The 19,806-nt window shown below is 40.3% G+C and overlaps 2 pseudogenes; one reads left to right on the plus strand and one right to left on the minus strand.

The window, feature by feature from the left end:
* Positions 1 to 6,714: 6,714 nt before the first annotated feature.
* Positions 6,715 to 7,697, minus strand: LOC127211051 (60S ribosomal protein L18a-like; annotated as a pseudogene).
* Positions 7,698 to 11,215: 3,518 nt separating this feature from the next.
* Positions 11,216 to 17,768, plus strand: LOC127210478 (uncharacterized; annotated as a pseudogene).
* Positions 17,769 to 19,806: the final 2,038 nt, after the last annotated feature.

Below are 19,806 nucleotides of genomic sequence, written 5' to 3' on the forward strand. Positions count from 1 at the left end.
TATATAGCTGGTCTTTCTGCAGATAAATGTAAAATCTTTTATTTACCCCCTCCTTACAATGAAGAAAACACAAGTTGAAAAGGAATGGAAGGGATTATACACAATATCATCACATATGAAAATCAGGTCATGTTCTTTTGTGTTACAGAAACAATCCAACTGAAATGTTACAGTACTGCATTCATGATTCATTACTTTTTTTTCTGCTTAGAGCCACAGATCAAAAACTTAGAATATTGTTTACGTCTTTACTTTTGTCATTTTATAGTCCTCTTTCAGTCATCCTTCATGTAGAGCGGCCTGAGACCTACCTGGACATGCTTGGGCATGCCCAGAGACTAATTCACCAGAGTCTGGTGATGTCACATTGGGAACAAAGGAGGAGAAGCCACAGCTGCAGTTTGCAGTTTGGAAGCAAATGGGACACTGGGAGGGGCATATAAAGGCATATCCTATTTCTGCAATAAATGAGTCTGCTTTTTCCTCTTGCATGAAAAAAAAAAAAAGAGAGAGAGAGAGAGAGAGATTGTTTTTAGCTCTTCTGTTTGTTTGTTTTTTGTTTTTGTTTTTGTTTTTTTTTTCATATGAAGTTGAGAATTGCTCTTTCAAGGTCTGTCAACAATTATGTGGGCATTTTGCATTGAATCAATAGATGGCTTTGGTAAGATGGCCATATTTACTATGTTAATCCTACTGATCCATGAGCATAGAGGATCTTTCCATCTTCTGATATCTTCTTCAATTTCTTTCTTCAGAGACTTGAAATTTTTATCATAAAGGTCATTCCCTTGATTGGTTAGAGCTGTCTTTGAGTCTGCCAACTACCACTGGGTCACATTCTCCTAACTGGGATGCCTTGTCACTCTCAGATGGGAGAGGCTATACTTAGTCCTGCAGTTACTTGAGATACCAGGGTGGATTGGTACCAATTGAGGACCTTCTGTTCTCTGGAAGAAGGAGAAGAGGGAATTTGAGTAGTGGGGTGAAGGGGTGGGACTGGGAGGAGAGGAGGGAGGGAGCTCAGATTGATATGTAAAGTGTTTAAATAAATAAAAAAGGGAGGGAAAAATTATTAATTTCATTTTTCTCAGTACTCATGTTACATCATATGAGTGTATATTTAATTCACACTGAACATCTTTCCTCCCTTACATATTTCTTCTCTTATTCTCCAAATATCTCCTCTAAGTATTGCCTCCTGATCTTACAAAAACAAACAAATGAACAAACCCAAAATCAGATATTCAGACCACACACTGGGTAATTCTTCTTGTCAGCTGCACATTTATGTGTCTCTACCAAAGCACGTGTTTTATAAAATTCTAAACATTATACGAGTATTTCACCTTTAAATTCCATAAGGATATCACCTCATTATGCTGAGTCTAGAATATGAATATTAGACAGTGGGTCAATGTTGTTTAACTTAGTAATGAATACTAAAACTTTATAATTTTATAAAACATTTTGTTTGATTTGCATCTCATAGCAGTAATGAAGAAAAGAGATAATGAATCAATATTTTTGTGAATATTTAGTACTAAAATTATAAAGAAATTGGACTGAAATGAATGCAGAGTTATGAGATAATCTCTGAAGTGTCATAAATGATGACATCATGGAAAAGCCAATATATAAAGTTAAGTGGAATTGCAAATAAATATGGATCATGATTTTTAATAGACTGAGATATTTAAAGTCTATCTGGGGCTCTATGTGAGTCCACAATACAGTGTATGGCCATCTGTTCATTTCTCACTTTATTCCTAGGCTATCAATAGATTACAGCTAGGAGTTACTACTTCTATATGAATCTTAGCATGAAAGCTTTACATAATTAAAAATGATAGAACTGGGACAGAATGCTAAACACAAACAGAAGGATAAAGAGACATCTGGCATAATTAACAGTGAATAAACCAGGTTTAACTAGCCTGAATACAAAGACACTGAAGCATCATGAAAAAAATTGTTTAGAGATAATTCTGCTGATATATAACTTAAAATATTTCTCTTAAAATGTTTCTATTCAATTGCATCTTTATTAATTGGGACATTTCCATAAAATGAGGCATTTGGTTTTTAAATTTTTTCAGCCCCTGCTGTTTATTTCTCAGCTGAAGGCATAATCCTCTGAGTGTGACACTGAAATTGGCTTATGGAGAGATGATTATAATGTATATTCAGAGAATTGTGACTTCAGGTGAGAAGTAAGCAGCAGGAACAGATGAACTCTTACCAACAGAAAACCATTTTCATGTAAATATCCTCACAGTGATAGAAAGATGAGGAAAGAGAATTACTAAACACAGAGAGCTTACAAAAATATTATTTCACATTGATTGGATTTCCGTGTTTCCTGTAGAAGAACAATCACAAGGATTTTAGAAATGTGTTCATGTGCACCTATAAATACCATTCCATGACTTCTCCAAGAGAAATTATACTCACTTATATCTATTACTTGGTGAAGCCGACTAACAGATGACAGACCAGGAGCGTTGTTTTTACAAAACAGAGCTAGATGCATTTCTATAGATTAAAAACATAGAATTTGAGAAAAACAATGATGCAGAAAAGGAGAAGCTTGATATATACATGAATGGCATATATGAGACTTGCTATTTTGTGGAACCCTGGTATATTTTAAGAAGGAGAAAACAACAAATAGAAGGCTTAGTCATCTCATCAAAGTATCGTTGCATATGCTGTGCAAACTAAGACAATGGGCAATCTATGCAGAATAGAGCATAATAATGGCAACCAATGAAAAACAATCTTTTTGAATTTGAAAATAAATGGTTTATTATACAATACATTCTAATAACTGTTTCCTCATTCCTAATATCTTTCAAATCCTCCCATTTCCCTGCCTTGACAATTCCTCTTTGTATTTAGAAAACAAAGAAGAAAATGAAAAAAAGAATAAAATAGCATAACCACACAACCCCGCAATACATACACAAAGTAAATAAAAATAAGAATACAAAATAGTAAACTACAACACAAAAGCAAAATAAAAATTTTTTAAAGCCCAATAAAATGAGATAAAAAAAAAATCAACAGAAATAGCATTGAGTTAATTTTGTTATGGGCATCTACAGCTGGGCATGCAAGTTATGCTTAAGTGTGATTAATATACCCACAGACTCCATTGGAGAATATTGATTTTCTTTTTCAAGTAAATGTCATTTTGAGATATTTTCTTGTTTAAGAATGGGAACAGGTTTCCATTCTCTAGTCTGAGCCCTGAGTCCCTCCCTTGCTTAAAACTTTGAAGGCCCTGTTCATGTTGCTACAGTCTTTGAGAGTTCATTTTTGCATTAGCCCTTGTGGCTTTGAAAGACACTGTTTATTTGCTGCCCTTTAATTTTATGGTTTTTATAAACTTTCCACTTCATCTTCAATATAACTCCCTTCTCCCTGATAGGAGATGGTTGATGTAGACATTCCACTTAGGACTGGGTGTTCAAAAGTCTTTCACACTGCACATTATTCAGTTGTGGACCTCTGTGTTAATTCCCATCTATTGGAATAAGATCCCTCTCGGTCGGATGTTTACTGAGCAAGGTTCTGCTTTAAGGATATAGCAGAATGTCATTAGGATACATTTTTCTTGCAATATTCCTTTAGAATTAAAATAGAATTTGATTTTCTCCTAGACCAATGGTCTATCTTGTGTCAGGTCCTTGGCCACCAGAGCAGGGCCAATCATTAGTCTCGCCTCATGTGGTGGACTTGAATCCTGTCAGAGAACGGTTATTTACTTCTCTCACAGTGTGCTTCTATTGCACCAACGTATAATCCAGAGTAGTGACAATTGTAGGTAGCAGGTTTTATAGCAAGGCTGGTGGCTATATTCTAGAATTATGAACACTAGTCAGTAGGGAAAGCTCTAGTCAGTCACCAGCTGGGCTATTCCATTTTAAATGTTATATGTAAGTATTGCTTTCAGCAATAGAACATAACTATCAGTTTGTGAAGAGCAAGAAAAAGCCTTAGGACTAGCTTGCATGATTGGAGGATTTCATAGGGCTTCTTTGGGCAACCACTTACTATACTAAATGTAATCAATTCTTTGGAAAGGAGTGTAGAAAGAAGTTTGTATTTTTCTTTCTATATTAATCAATACATTAATTACATCAATACAAAATTATTAACGGAGTATTTTCCTTTAGCCCGGTAGTTCCTCAATAACTGACACAGAAAGACTATGACTTATTTTTATAGACTGTAAGCACTGTTTTGGGCAGATTCTGAGCTACCCTAATCCTAATATCCCTAAAATTCACATAAAAACCATTTCTGATGCTCCCAGGGCAGCATCTGTGACACCAGTCTGTTTCTACAGCCATGTGCACAGCTATCCTCCCAGGGTACACAAACACCTGTGTCTTCTTCCTGTTTCCTGGCAAAAGGTCATTCTCTATTTCCTTCCCAGAGATCCTTTCTCCCCGCCTTCCACTTCCTGTCCTTCTCCCCAGCTGATTGGCCAATCAGTTCCTTATTGACAACTGCTACATCCATACAAGTCATTCCTCTACACTTGAGGTTTCGCAGGATATTGAAAGATGCTTACTGGGACCATGTCTTTCCCATTATTTCATGAATTTATGTCAATTTCTTTTATATATGTATTATTTTAAGAATAATAAAGAATCAACACAAAACTAAACAGAGAATTCCTAACAAAGGAATATCAAGTGGCCAAGCAACACTTAAAGAAATGCTCAATGTCTGTAGTCATCAGGGAAATGTAATCAAAATGGATTATGAGATTTCATCTTATACCTATCAGAATGGCTAAGATAAAAAAAAAAAAAAACCTCAAGCATACATTGGCAATGATGTGGAAAGAGGGAAACACTCCTCCATTCCTGGTGGGAGTGCAAACTTGTACAATCACTTTAGTAATTAATCTGGCACTTTCTAAGACAATTGGGAATGGTGCTTCCTCAAGAGCCAGTATACCACTAACTGGGAATGTACCTGAAAGTTGTTCCACCACACAACAAGCACACATGGTCAACTACATTCATAACAGACAGAATCTGGAAACAACCTAGATGACTCTCAGCCGATGAATGGATAAAGAAACAATGTTCCATTTACACAACGGGCTACTATTCAGCTATTAAAAACAGGGAATTCTTGAAATTTGCAGGCAAATGGATAGAACCAGAAAGATCATCCTGAGTGAAGTAACCCAAACCCCTAAAGACTTGATGGTATACACTCATGTATATGCATATATTAGCCACATAATACAGGATAACCACACAATACATAGACCTAAGGAAGCTAAATAACAAGGAGGACTCTAAGGAGGATGCTTAATTATCATTCAGAAGGGCAAATAGAATAGACACCAAAAGTGCTTTAAGAGAAAGAATAGGAAGGGAACCTACCATAAAGGTCCTCTGAAAGAACCCACCCAGCAGGGGATTGAAACAGATGCTGAGACTCACAGCCAAACTTTGGGATGGGACACAGGGATTTTTATGGAAAAGTTGGGGGGCAGAGGGACCTGGAGGGGACAGGAGCTCCAGAAGGAGTTCTATGAATTTAACAAATCTGGGCGGATCAGGGAGGGGGGGTGGTGCTGCAGCAACCAAGGACCATGCATGGTAAGGACATAGACTCTCTTCTCAGATGTAGTAGATAGGCAACACAGTCTCCTCATGGGGCCCACAATATGAGGGGTAAGGACATCCGTCTGACATGTGTAGTGCCCACACTATGATCACTTCTCTCTGGTGGTACAGCCTTGCCAGGCCACAGAGGAAGAGGATACAGCGAGTCCAAGTGAGACTTGATAGGTTAAGATCAGATGATAGGGGAGGAGGGCTTCCTCTTTCTGAGGACTATGGAATGGGGGAGAGGGAATAAGGGAGTGAGGGTAGGACTGAGGGGCATGGATGGAGGAGGCTACAAATGGGATATAAGTGAACAAATTGAAAATTTAAAAAAAGAAAGAAGCTTCTTCTCCAGTAAAAAGGATCCTGTAAATTTTCAACTAGCCCTAGTGTAACTTGTCCCTTCCCACATTCCCCTTTCTTACTCCCTTTTGTGCCCCTCCCTTGTTAATTCTACATCATCAGTTTCCCTGCTCCCTCTCTCCAAAACAATATATTCCTTGGGACTTAGGCCCCTCTACAGTTACTCATTACTCTGTATCCTATATTTGTGCTTATACAGATTGTAGCACGCATATTTAAAGCTTAACAGGTAACATCTATATATAAGAGAAAATAAACAATATTGTCTTCAGTGATCTGGGTTCCTTCAGGATTTTTCCTAGTTCTATCCATTTACTTATGATTTTTATAACTTTATTTCTTTTGTCAGATGAATAGTATTCCATTGTGTAAATGTATCACATTTTCCTTATCAATTTATCTGTTGTTGGACATCTAGGATGTTTCCATTTTCTTGCTATTTTGAACAGAGCATCAGTGAACACATATGTGCAAATGCCTTTATAATAGAATGTAAGGATATTTGCGTATATGTCTACAAGCGGTATAGCTGGATCTTGAGATAGATCTACTCAACACTCCTAAGGAAGCACTAAAAAGATTTTCATAGTGGCTGTACAAATTTTTGACCTCCACCAGTAATGAATGATTGTTCTTACCCCAAGTCCTCATCAGCTTGAGCTTCATTTGTATTTAATGAGGCCTCTCTAGAGTTTTATTCAGTGGGTCTCTGGGTCTAGAAGAAAGTGCTGGGCCTCTTGGTGAAGCACAGCTTTTTCTGGCTCTGCAACATGTGGTGGGGCAGGGGGAACTTGATCTTGGAGTCATGGAACTGCTTGACAGCTAGCCTGTGGCCCTTGCTAGATGCACTCTCTTCAACCTTCATGATCTGTACGGAGTGCCCATGGGCGTGGTGCTGGGCACCCATGCTCTGGTAGCACTGTGTGACTGGCTCTGGCTCGAGAGGTGGTTAGGTCCCCGCACTCTCGGTACACGTTGTGTGTGCCACTGTGGTAATCGTAGCACAGCTCACGTTCTTTACACGAAGCGGTGACTTCTGAAACGCCTGCCCGCAGTACACTGTCTCCCCCAGACAACTTCTTCATCTTCTTTTTTTTCTTTTTTTTTTTTATTAATTTATTCTTGTTACATCTCAATGTTTATCCCATCCCTTGTATCCTCCCATTCCTCCCCCCCCCACATTTTCCCATTATTCCCCTCCCATATGACTGTTCCTGAGGGGGATTACGTCCCCCTGTATATTCTCATAGGGTATCAAGTCTCTTCTTGGCTACTTGCTGTCCTTCCTCTGAGTGCCACCAGGTCTCCCCCTCCAGGGGACATGGTCAAATGTGAGGCACCAGAGTACGTGAGAAAGTCATATCACACTCTCCACTCAACTGTGGAGAATATTCTGACCATTGGCTAGGTCTGGGAAGGGGTTTAAAGTTTACCTCCTGTATTGTCCTTGGCTGGTGCCTTAGTTTGAACGGGAACCCTGGGCCCAAATCTGCCTATCATATTCTTCATCTTCTTTATCTGTGACATGAAATATCAGAAGCGGGACTTGGCCACCACATGGTTGGGCGCAAAGGTGCGCACTCAGTACAGAAGTGGCATATGGCACTTCAGGGTGGGTGAGCAGTGCCCCACCACCTTGTACTCCCGAATCGTGCCCGACACCTTCATGGCGGTCTGTCCTGCTTTGCCACCACTCACAAAAGGAGGTCAAGCTTCATTTTGTATTGACATTAACCATTTTGACTTGCATAAGATGAAATATTAAGTAGTTTTTACTTGGATTTCCCTGATGACAAACAATGCTGGAAAAATTTTTAAGTGATTCACAGACATTTGTGTTTCATTATTTGAAAATGTCCTGCTTAGTTCTATTCACATTTTTACTGTAATTATATTTTCTTGATGTCTTTTTTCCTTTTTAAAAAGATCTTTATATATGTTATATATTAACTTTCTAACATACTTGTAATTGATAAAGACGTTTTCCAGTTCTGTATCCTACTCCTTAGTCTAAATGGTGTCATTATCACACAGGTGCCTTTCAATTCCTTGAGGCCTGACTTATTAATTGCTGCTCCTAGTGCCTCTGATCTCAGTATCTTATTCAGAAGGCTGTGTGTGTGTGTGTGTGTGTGTGTGTGTGTGTGTGTGTGTGTGTGTGTGTGTTATTTGTCTTTCTCTTCTTTCAGATTCTGAGTATCCATCTTCATCCTTATGTTGAAGTTCTTGATCCATTTGTAGTTGTACAGTATAATACAGATGAATCTATCTGCATCCTGTTTGACCAGAACTATTTGTTAAAGTTGCTATCTTTGTCCAGTGTTCATGTTTGGATTCTTTGACAGAAATCATGTTTCTATAGGAGAGTAGACATATGTCTAAATTTTCTTTAGATTCTATTGACCATTGTGTCTATATTTAGACAATACCAAGCAGATTGTATTATTGAAAGGTTTGTAGTACAGCATGAAATTAGGGATGATGATGCCTTCGACAGTTCTTTTATTACTGAGACATTTTTTTTTTACCTATCCTTTATATTTGTGTTTATATATAACACTTAAAATTGCCATTTTACGCTCTTTGAAAAATTTTGTGGATTTTTTTATGGGGATTATGTTGAATCCCTATATTGATGTTGGAAGGTGACTAATGTTAGTGTATTAATCCTATTGATCCATGACCATGGGAGATCTATCTGTACTGTGGTACCTCCTTTAAATTCTATCTTAAAGGTCTTAAAGTCTTTACCATACACTCTATATCTTGTTTCATTAGAGTTATACCAAGATATTTTTAATGCTTAGTGAAATGTATTGTTTTTTGGATTTCTTTCTTACTCCATTTGTCAGATGTATATAAGAAAGCTACTGCTTTTTTGTGTGTTAACTTGGTGTTCTGTTGAATTTGTTGAACTGTTCCACACTTGTTGAAAGTGTAGAAACTTCAGTTGTAGAAGCTTGCTGGTGAGGATTTTAGGGTGCTTTACGTATAAAATCATTTAATACATAAATCAAGACATTTTGGCCTTTTATTTTTCTATTTAAATCCCATTGATTGTGTTATCACTCTAGCTAAGACTGAAGTAGTGTATAAAAAGTGTCTAGAGAAACTGGACATCATTGTTTTATTCCTGAATTTAGTGGAAATAATTCAAATTTATCTTCCTTTTGGTTGATGTTGACTATCACCATACTGTAAGTTGCCTTTGTTATGTTTAGGTATGTCCCTGTAGCTCTAGTCACTTCTGTCTTTTACTAATAAAAGAATGTTGGCTTTGAGATGGTCATGTGATATTTGACTTTCAGTGTGCTTATTTATTGAATACATTTTTCAGTTTATGTATTTTGAACAATGCCAACATCTATTGGAAGAAGCCTTCTTGATCATGGTGGATAAATTTTGATGTACTATGGATAAAAGTTGGAAGTCATTTTTGAGAATTTTGCATTTATATTCATGAGATATTGCTCTGTAATTTCTTCCTATGTTTTAGATATCAAGATAACCATGCCCTCATAAAAGGAATCATACAATGGAGTGTTGACTGGTAGAATTCTGTACTGACTAAATCGGTACCTGAGTGTTTTAGGTTACAAAGCTTTTAATTACTGATTCTCTTAGAGTAGGGCCTACAAGTGTATTTTTATTGCTTACATGTTCTTGATTTTACTTTGGTAGGTCTTATAGATCAGTAAATTTATCCATTTGTTTTCAGTTATCCAGTTTAGTGTAGTACAGGTTCTTTTACCATATCTTTATAAATGAGTATGTCTTCCATGTCTACTGTGCTATCTTACTGCTTGGCTCTTATTTTATTAATTTGTATTTTCTGTGTCTTTTAGTTAATTTAGCTAAGAGTTTTGTTTTTTTCTTAAAGAACAACATTTTTATATTGATTCTTTGTATAGTTATATTTGTTTTTCTAGCCTTTATTTCACTCCTTAGTTTAATTATTCTTTACCACCTACCCTTTTTGTTACGTGTTATTTCTTCTTCTACTGCTTTTTCTTCTTCTTCTTCTTCTTCTTCTTCTTCTTCTTCTTCTTCTTCTTCTTCTTCTTCTTCTTCTTCACAAAAGTGTCTTTTATTCACAAGACATAGTTGTCTTGGAGGCTTACTGCCTTCATCTGCTCACCTAGGTCTAGCTCTGGAAGCTCCTAGCCTCATACTATATACGCTGGGCCGAGAATGTTTTCAGCTTCTGGTTTCTGATGAATAAGCTAACCCTTTCTAGTTCTTTCTGCAATCTGGCTGGCTGCTTCAACATAGCTGTTCGGGCTCAAACTCTTCTCCAATTTGACTAACACAAATTGGCTTCTCCAAGCTTCTGAATGAATTGATCTTCTTGAGCTCAAACTAACTCTAGAAACCTGTTTTCATCTTTCTCAATCTTTGGTTCATTCTGTCTTCACCTGTGTCCAGCTTGTCCTCTCTTCAACTTGTCTCTGTAAAATTCTCCCCTCCTCTCTTTCTCCTCACCACTTTCTCCCTGTCATCGCCCCCCTCTGCTGATGTTCTCCTAAGTCCTCTCTCTTTCCTTTGTCCTCTTGTAAGAGCTTGGCATATTCTATTCTGTCAAGTTATTCTTTGCTTTATCACTGCCTATCAATTATATATTATTTTCAAACATTGCTGTATCTTTCTACAAACTAATTTTACCTTCATTATTTGGGATTAAACGTGTTTGTTAAGGACATGTCTGCATTCCAGCTAGATTTCATAAACATATAAGGTCTTTACTTGGGATCAAAACAGCCAGCCATGTTGCTGAATAAAAATTCCTATACACTTCTTCTTTTTTTTTTTTTTTTAAGAGCTTTTAGCTGATATTGAGTTAAACGTCTTCCAAAATATCTGAGACATTGTTTATTCAAGAAATGAAATGGAAGTTTAGATAACTCAAGAATAAATGATGTTATTATTTTTCTTTTAAAAAATAGCTTTTAGGTGTGCTGTTTTGTTACTAATATTTGATATCACAAACTTTTCAAAGGAATATATAGTCTAGTAGTGGTATGAAGTTGCCTTGTAGAGCTACCCTCACTGTAATTTATAGGTTTGATACCATTGTTTTTCTTATTACTAAATTCTAAGAAGTATTTAATTTCTTAATTCATGTCTTGTCCTAATTTTATTCAGCACTGTATTGTTTAATTTCCAAGACTTTGTACACTTTCTGTTGTTTCTGTTCTTGTTGATATCCATCTTAAATAATGATGGTAAGTGAGGATGCAAAACATCATATCTATTTTCTTATATCTGGGGTTATAAGCTTCGCTTTGTGTGCTAGTACATGGTTAGTTTTGGAGGTCTTATTAGCTCTTGGCAAAAGGTATATTATTTGGGTTTGGGGAAAATGTTTGTAAGTATTTAATAGGTTGTTTTGATCGATGATGTTATTTAACTTCAACATTTCTTATTTGGTTTGGTTGAAGAGAATTGTTTAACAGGGTATGAAAATTGCTCACCATCACAGAGTGAGTGTCAACTTGGTTACTCCATGTTTGATACATAATGTTTACTATGGTAATACTCCTTTAATGAGTACTTCCAACCTCCCCTATCTCTTCTGACTAATTTTAGGTTTATTTTATCAGATATGTAAATACTATACCTTCCTGCTTTTGACTGGGAAAATCTCTTTCCATCTTTTTATCCTGAGGTAATGTGTATACTTTATGGTAAAGTGTTTTTTTAGATTCAGCATAAAAATAGATAGTATACTCTAATCTATTCTACTACTCTTTTTCTTTTTATTGGGGTTTTAGGATATTAATATTACGAGTTATTGTCTAGCAGTGTTTATTGATTCCTATTATTTGTTGTTATGGTGTGTTTTCTTCCTCTTTTGATTTGTCCATCTGTGATTAGTTATTCCTTTCATTTTGGGGGGTATGGGTAACCTTCTTAAATTGAACTTTTTTTTCTAGAATCTTCTGCAAAATTGGATTGGTAGACCAATGCATTTAAACTTGGTTTATTTATAAAGTCTTTATCACCATCTATTGTGATTAATATTTTTACTTGGTATGTAGTTTGAGATGACATCTGTGGTCTCTTAGGAATGGCTTTTAGGTGCTGTTGGGATGTTGAGTGTTATTTGATATTTTTCACTTATAGATTTTATTATTTTCTGTACATTTATTGATTTGATTATATATGTCATAAAGATTTTCTTTTTTTTTATTTCTTTTTTTTTTTTATTAATTTATTCTTGTTACATCTCAATGTTTATCCCATCCCTTGTATCCTCCCATTCCTCCCCCCCCCCATTTTCCCATTATTCCCCTCCCCTATGACTGTTTCTGAGGGGGATTATGTCCCCCTATATATTCTCATAGGGTATCAAGTCTCTTCTTGGCTACTTGCTGTCCTTCCTCTGAGTGCCACCAGGTCTCCCCCTCCAGGGGACATGGTCAAATGTGAGGCACCAGACTACGTGAGAAAGTCGTATCACACTCTCCACTCAACTGTGGAGAATATTCTGATCATTGGCTAGATCTGGGAAGGGGTTTAAAGTTTACCTCCTGTATTGTCCTTGGCTGGTGCCTTAGTTTGAGCGGGACCCCTGGGCCCAAATCTGCCTATCATATTGTTCTACTTGTAGATTTCTAGGACCCTCTGGATCCTTTTATTTTGCTGTTCTCCCATGCGTCTCTCATTTAGAGTCCCAATAGGATGCCTTCCCCTCTGTCCCAGTTTCCTGGTAAGTGAAGGCTTTTGTGGGACATGCCCCTTGGGCTAGTATGCAGATATAAGTGAGTATATACCATTTGATTCTTTCTGCTTCTGGGTTAACTCACTCATTATGATCATTCTTTTCTCATTATATCTATTTGGTGTTCTGTATGGCTTTAAGGTTAGGGAACATCTTTTTGTATGATTAGTTGAAAAAAATTATCTGTGTCATTGTCACAGGTTCTTCTCCTTCCTCTATTCCTCTTATTTATGGAGATTTACTGTACATCTTAAACGTCATTTTAGAGATTCAATGTTTTCTTTGAGTAAATTACTCATTTCTTCTACTTTTTTCTTCAATGACTATGGTTATTTCTTGTGTTGTATTCTGCTGGGGAGACTTACCTCTAAGGCCTTTGTTGAGTTTCTAAATATTTAATTTTCAGTTCTACCACAGTTTATGTTTCTTTAACGATCATATTTTTTAAATTAATTTATTCTTGTTACATCTCAATGGTTATCCCATCCCTTGTATCCTCCCATTCTTCCCTCCCTCCCATTTTCCCCTTATTCCCTTCCCCTATGACTGTTCCTGAGGGGGATTACCTCCCCCTGTATATGCTCATAGGGTATCAAGTCTCTTCTTGGTAACCTGCTGGTAACTTCTCTTATTGAGTCAATCCTCTTGACTCACCAACCCACCTGGGATGACTGTCAACAGCTTTTACAGGTTCTCCTCACTGTGGAGGAAAAACAGAGAGTCCTCCTGGAAGCTAGGAAGAATGTGCCCAGACCAAACGGGCACCCACCCAGCTCCCTAATGAGATAGATGAAGGATTTTTCTTGACACGCCCAGATTGGGATTTTGAGAGAGCTGCAGGTAGGGAGAGTCTCCGTATCTATCGCCAGGCTCTATTGGCAGGTCTTAAGGTAGCTGGAACATGCCCCACCAATTTGGCCGAGGTAAGAACTATTACTCACGGAAAGGAAGAAAACCCTGCTGCCTTTATGGAAAGGCTGCTGGAAGGGTTTTGCATATATACCCCGTTTAATCCTGAGGCTCCAGAACATAAGACAACAGTGGCCATGTCTTTTATAGATCAATCAGCTCCGGATATAAAATGGAAGCTGCAGTGACTAGATGGTATTCAGACATATGGGTTACAGGATTTGGTTAGAGAAGCAGAGAAAGTATATAACAAGAGAGAGACCCCAGAGGAAAAGGAAGCTAGGCTAGCAAGGGAACAGAAGGAACGAGAGGATCACAGGGATCGTAAGCGAGATAGACATTTGAGTAAGATCTTGGCTGCTGTAGTGACAGAGCCTACTAAATATAAAGGACAGGAGAGAGAGGGGAGAGAATGAAGGCGGCCCCGTGTGGATAAGGATCAATGTGCTTATTGCAAAGAACGTGGACACTGGTTAAAAGACTGCCCTAAGTGTCCCAAGGATCTAAAGAAACCTGTCCTGGTCCTGGCCCTGGGTGAAGACAGCAACTAGGCAAGTCGGGGCTCTGAAGCCCCTCCCCCCCCCAGCCCAGGCTAACCCTTACCATTGGAGGGCAACGCACCATTTTCCTGGTAGATACAGGTGCTCAACATTCTGTGCTAATCCAGCCATCGGGACCTATGTCTTCAAAAACATCCTGGGTACAAGGAGCAACTGGTGGCAAATTACACCAATGGACTAACAAACGGACTCTTGACCTTGGTACAGATACTGTGACTCACTCCTTTTTAGTAATACCAGAGTGTCCTTATCCTCTATTAGGGAGAGACCTGCTAACCAAGTTGGGGGTTCAAATTCATTTCTCAGAGGAAGGGGCAACAGTATTAGGCTCCTGGGGAGCACCTATACAGGTCCTCACCCTCAAATTGCAGGATGAATACTAGCTATTTCAGACTAGCCCCAATGACCTCCTTCCTGAAGACAGCCCCTGGATCCAGAAAATCCCCAAGCTTGGGCGGAGACCAGAGGGCTAGGACTGGCCCATACACAGCCTCCTATTATCGTGACTCTCAAACCTACGGCTGTAGCTGTCTCTATAAAACTATATCCTATGAGCCAAGAGGCCCGAATGGGCATCAAACAGCATATTAATTGATTCCTACAATTAGGGGTCCTAAGACCTTGTCACTCCCCCTGGAATACTCCACTCTTGACTGTCAAGAAGCCATGAACACAGGACTATAGACCAGTACAGGACCTCCAAGAAGTAAACAAAAGGGTGGTGGACATCCATCCCACGATGCCTAACACTTATAATCTTCTAAGTACCTTGAGGCCAGATTTTACTTGGTATACTGTCTTAGATTTAAAGGACGCTTTCTTTTGCTTGCCCGTGGCCCCTCAGAGCCAACCATACTTTGCCTTTGAATGGAATGACTCCGAGCTGGGGCTCTTGGGGCAAGTTACCTGGACACGCCTTCCCCAAGGTTTTAAAAACTCACCTACTCTTTTTGATGAAGCACTCCACCAGGATTTGACTGATTTCTGTGTCATGCACCCAGAAGTAACTCTTTTACAATATGTAGATGACCTTTTATTGGCAGCCCCTACCCAGGAAACCTGTATTGAAGATACTCAACATCTGCTCCAGGAACTGGGTAACAAGGCCTATCAGGCCTCAGCCAAATAGGCACAACTCTGCAGACAAGAGGTAACATATTTGGGCTATATTCTAAAAGAAGGGGAAAGATGGCTAACTAAGAGCTGCTCAGAGACAGTGGCCAGGATCCCTCCGCCACACAACCTTCGGCAACTCAGAGAGTTCTTAGGAACTGCTGGGTTCTGTCTGTTATGGATCCCTGGCTTTGCTGAATTAGCGGCTCCCTTGTATCCTCTCACTTGAAATAAAGACTCTTTTAAGTGGGATAGACCCCAGCAACAGGCCTTTGACGCAATAAAAAAGGCCCTCTTGTCTGCCCCGGCCTCGGGATACCTGACACATCCAAGCCTTTCACTCTATTCATAGATGAAAGGAGTGGCATTGCTAAAGGTGTGATAACCCAGACTTTGGGGCCATGGAAACGGCCAGTGGCTTACTTATCTAAACAATTAGATACTGTCGCTGCTGGATGGCCTTCTTGCCTGCGCATCATGGCTGCCGTGGCCTTGTTGACCAAAGACGCCAACAATCTGACTCTGGGACAACCCTTGACTGTCATCACGCCTCATGCCTTAGAGTCTGTAGTGCGACAGCCTCCTGACAGATGGATTAGCAATGCCTGTCTCACCCACTATCAGGCTTTGCTCTTAGATTCTGACCTTGTCACCTTTGGCCCCCCAGTGACTTTCAACCCAGCTACCTTGTTGCCAACCCCAGACCAGGCACAAGAAACTCCGCATGATTGTCACCAAGTGATGGCAGAAACGCATGGTACACAAGAAGACCTGCAAGATCGTCCTATCCCAGAGGCTGATCATACTTGGTATACTGATGGCAGCAGCTTCCTGGATTCAGGTACCAGAAGGGCTGGGGTGGCTGTGGTAGATGGACAGAAAGTCATCTGGGCACAGGCCCTTCCTCAAGGGACCTCGGCCCAAAGGGCAGAACTTGTCACCCTAACCAAGGCATTAGAACTTTCCAAAGATAAGAAAGCTAATATTTACACTGATAGCCGATGTGCATTTGCCACTGCTCATGTCCATGGGAGTATTTATGAACAAAGAGGACTTCTGACCTCAGAGGGCAAGGAGATTAAAAATAAACCCACAATTAAAGCTCTCCTCAAAGCCCTATTCCTGCCAAAACAAGTGGCCATCATACATTGTCCAGGACACCAGAAGGGACAAAATCCTGTCGTCATGGGTAACAAGGAGGTGGATCAGGTGGCAAAACAAATAGCCAAGTCAGGACTCCTGGTGTTGTCTATTGGGGCTAAAAACCCACTCAGCTTGAGGCTTATAACTACTCTCCCAAGGACCAGGCCAAGGCCCAAGCCCTAGGAACTATATTCGACCCAGCTTCCAAGAATTGGACAAAAGACTGTAAAACTGTCCTGCCAACCCCCGATGCGGGGCTGCCATGGTCCAACAAATGCATGCCTGGACCCACCTAGGATCGAAGAAGCTTTTACAGATCTTGGACAAGACAGAATTCATCATCCCTGGAGCTGTTGCCCTGGTTGATAAAACTGTAACTACTTGTCAGGCTTGTCAACAAGTCAATGCTGGCAGGAACCAAGTCCCAGAAGGGACCAGGGTCCATGGAGACAGACCAGGAACTTACTGGGAAGTGGACTTTACCAAGGTAAAGCCCCCAGGTGCAGGTTATCAATACTTATTAGTTTTCATAGACACTTTTTCAGGATGGGTGGAAGCTTTCCCCACCCTGCGAGAAACAGCACAGTGACCAAGGTCATCCTGTAAGAGATCTTTCCTCGGTTTGGACTTCCCAAGGTAATCGGGTCAGATAACGGGCCGGCCTTCGTCTCCCAGGTCAGTTAGGGACTGGCCAAGATTTTGGGGACTAATTGGATTTGCATTGTGTTTACAGACCCCAAAGTTCAGGACAGGTAGAAAGAATGAATAGGACTCTAAAAGAGACCTTGACTAAATTGACCATTGAGACTGGCTTAAAAGATTGGAGATTCCTCCTACCCTTTGCTCTATTCCGAGCCAGAAACAATCCCTCACGCTTTAACCTGACCCCCGATGAAATCCTGTATGGGAGACCACCCCCTTTGTCTACTATGCTTAATTCTTATCAGCCTTTTGCTTCCAAAACTGACATACAGGCCCGCCTTAAAGGACTCCATGCGGTTCAAGCCCAAGTCTGGGCCCCACTGGCTGAACTTTACAAGCCTGGCCACTCTCAGCGGGACCTCCCTTCCACGTTGGTGACTCTGATTACATCTGTTGGCACTGGTCTCAAGGACTGAACCTCGCTGGAAGGGGCCTTACACCATCCTGCTCACCACACCCACTGCTCTCAAGGTCGACGGAATAGCCGCCTGGGTTCATGCCTCTCACTCCAAAGCTTCCCCGACGACGCTTGACTCCTCCCCGGAAACACCACGATGGCAGCTCCACCGCTCCCAAGATCCACTCAAGATAAGACTTACCCAATTACAGAATCGACTATAAGCATTCTGCTTCTCACTCTTGTACCCTGTTTTGGCTATGATTCTCCCCCAAATCCCCATCAACCCATGAAACTAACTTGGGAAATAATCAATGAAGAAGGGAACCCCGTCTGGTCTACCACAGCCATATCTCCTCCTTGGGCTTGGTGGCCAGATTTAACACCAGATATTTGTAAATTAGCAGCAGGGCCACTCACCTGAGATATTCCTGATCACAGTGATCTCTCTAAACCACCAGCTGAAAGCCAAAGTGTCCCGGGTGGGATAGGAAGTACACTTGGGTGTTCGGGACAGTTTTACAGAGCCAACCTCTGGGCCTCACCATTTTACGTTTGTCCAGGACAGGGCTAGAGCTGAAAGTTTTGGCGAAAATGTGGGGGGCCTCTGATTTTTATTGTGCTGCATGGGGTTGTGAGACTACCGGGGAGGCTAACTGGAACCCAACCTCCTCCTGGAACTTGATCACAGTTAAAAGAAACAGCAGTTATGACCAGCCCAACCAGGGAGAAAGAAATGGATATAAATATCTTGACAGTGGATGTGCCCTTAGCAACAGCCCTGAGTGACCTTGCAAAAACAAGTACTGTAACCCTATAGCCATAAAATTCACACATAAGGGAAAACAAGACCACCAAAGTTGGTTAAAAGGAAATATATGGAGGTTACGTATATATGCTGCAGGAAAAGACCCTGGGTAGATATTCAAAATTAAGTTAAACATAACACAGCCCCCAATGGTTCTGATTGGCTATAACCCTATTCTTGCTGATACCAGAGTACGGCCACCTATCCCACCCCTCCTAACATCTACCCCGGCCATAACATCCGTTACTCTAACTACAAGAGACCTCCCTTTACCCAAAGTAGGGGACTGTCTCTTTAACCTAGTCAAAGGAGCTTTCTTAGCCCTTAATGCCACCAATCCTCAGGCTACTCAATCCTGCTGGCTCTGTTTAAACCCAAGCCCACCTTACTATGAAGGGGTTGCAACCTCTGCCTCTTTCACTAATACGACCAATCACTCTTCTTGTGACTGGGATCAACACAAGAAACTTACTTTGACTGAAGTTTCAGGGCTGGGCACCTGTCTAAGTACCATACCCCCCAGCCACCAACACCTCTGCAACCATACTCTAGCCATAACTACTACTAGTAATAACTATTTCTTAATTCCTCTTCCCAGTCTGTGGTGGGCTTGTAACACTGGACTCACTCCTGGTGTGTCCACTGCTATTTTCTCAGCCTCTGATTATTGCGTTTTAGTCCAACTAATCCTCAGAATTTATTACCAACCTTCCCCTGCATTTGAAACCAATTATGAAGAAACTCGACATCGTAGAGAACCCATTTCCCTAAGGCTTGCAGTCTTATTAGGGTTAGGAGTTGCCGGGGCGGGAACTGGGACTGCAGCTCTCATACATGGGAACCCACAGTATGGACAATTACAGGTTGTAATAAACGATGATCTTAGGGCCTTAGATCTTGGCTAGAAGAATTTCTTACCTCATTATCGGAAGTAGTGCTCCAAAATAGATGGGGGCTTCACTTACTATTTCTAAAAGAAGGAGGGCTAGGTGCTGCTCTCAAAGAACAATGTTGCTTTTATGTTGATCACTCAGGAGTCATCAAAGATTCGATGTCAAAACTCAGAGAGCACTTAGACAAGAGACAAAGAGACCGAGAGACTCAACAGGGATGGTTCAAATGATGGTTTAATAACTCCCACTGGTTGACCACCCTCGTATCCACCCTTCTTGGTCCCCTTTGGATCCTTTTCTTCTTTTAACTTTTGGGCCCTGTATCCTTAACCGACTTCTTGCCTTTATTCGAGATCACCTCAATATAACTCAGGCCCTGATCCTAACCCAACAGTACCAAGCCTTCAAAAATGGGGACATGCCTTACGATTAAGGCTAGTTAAAAACTCAAGGGGGGATTGTAAGGCTTTCTCAGCCCAAGCCTGGGAACGTGACCCAGACAAGTTTGGGGAAGTGACCCAGAAAGAATGAAGGCCAGTTTCAGTTTCTAAGATCAGGGTG

Source organism: Acomys russatus, chromosome 28, assembly GCF_903995435.1.
Source record: "Acomys russatus chromosome 28, mAcoRus1.1, whole genome shotgun sequence".
NCBI classification, from domain to species: Eukaryota; Metazoa; Chordata; class Mammalia; order Rodentia; family Muridae; genus Acomys; species Acomys russatus.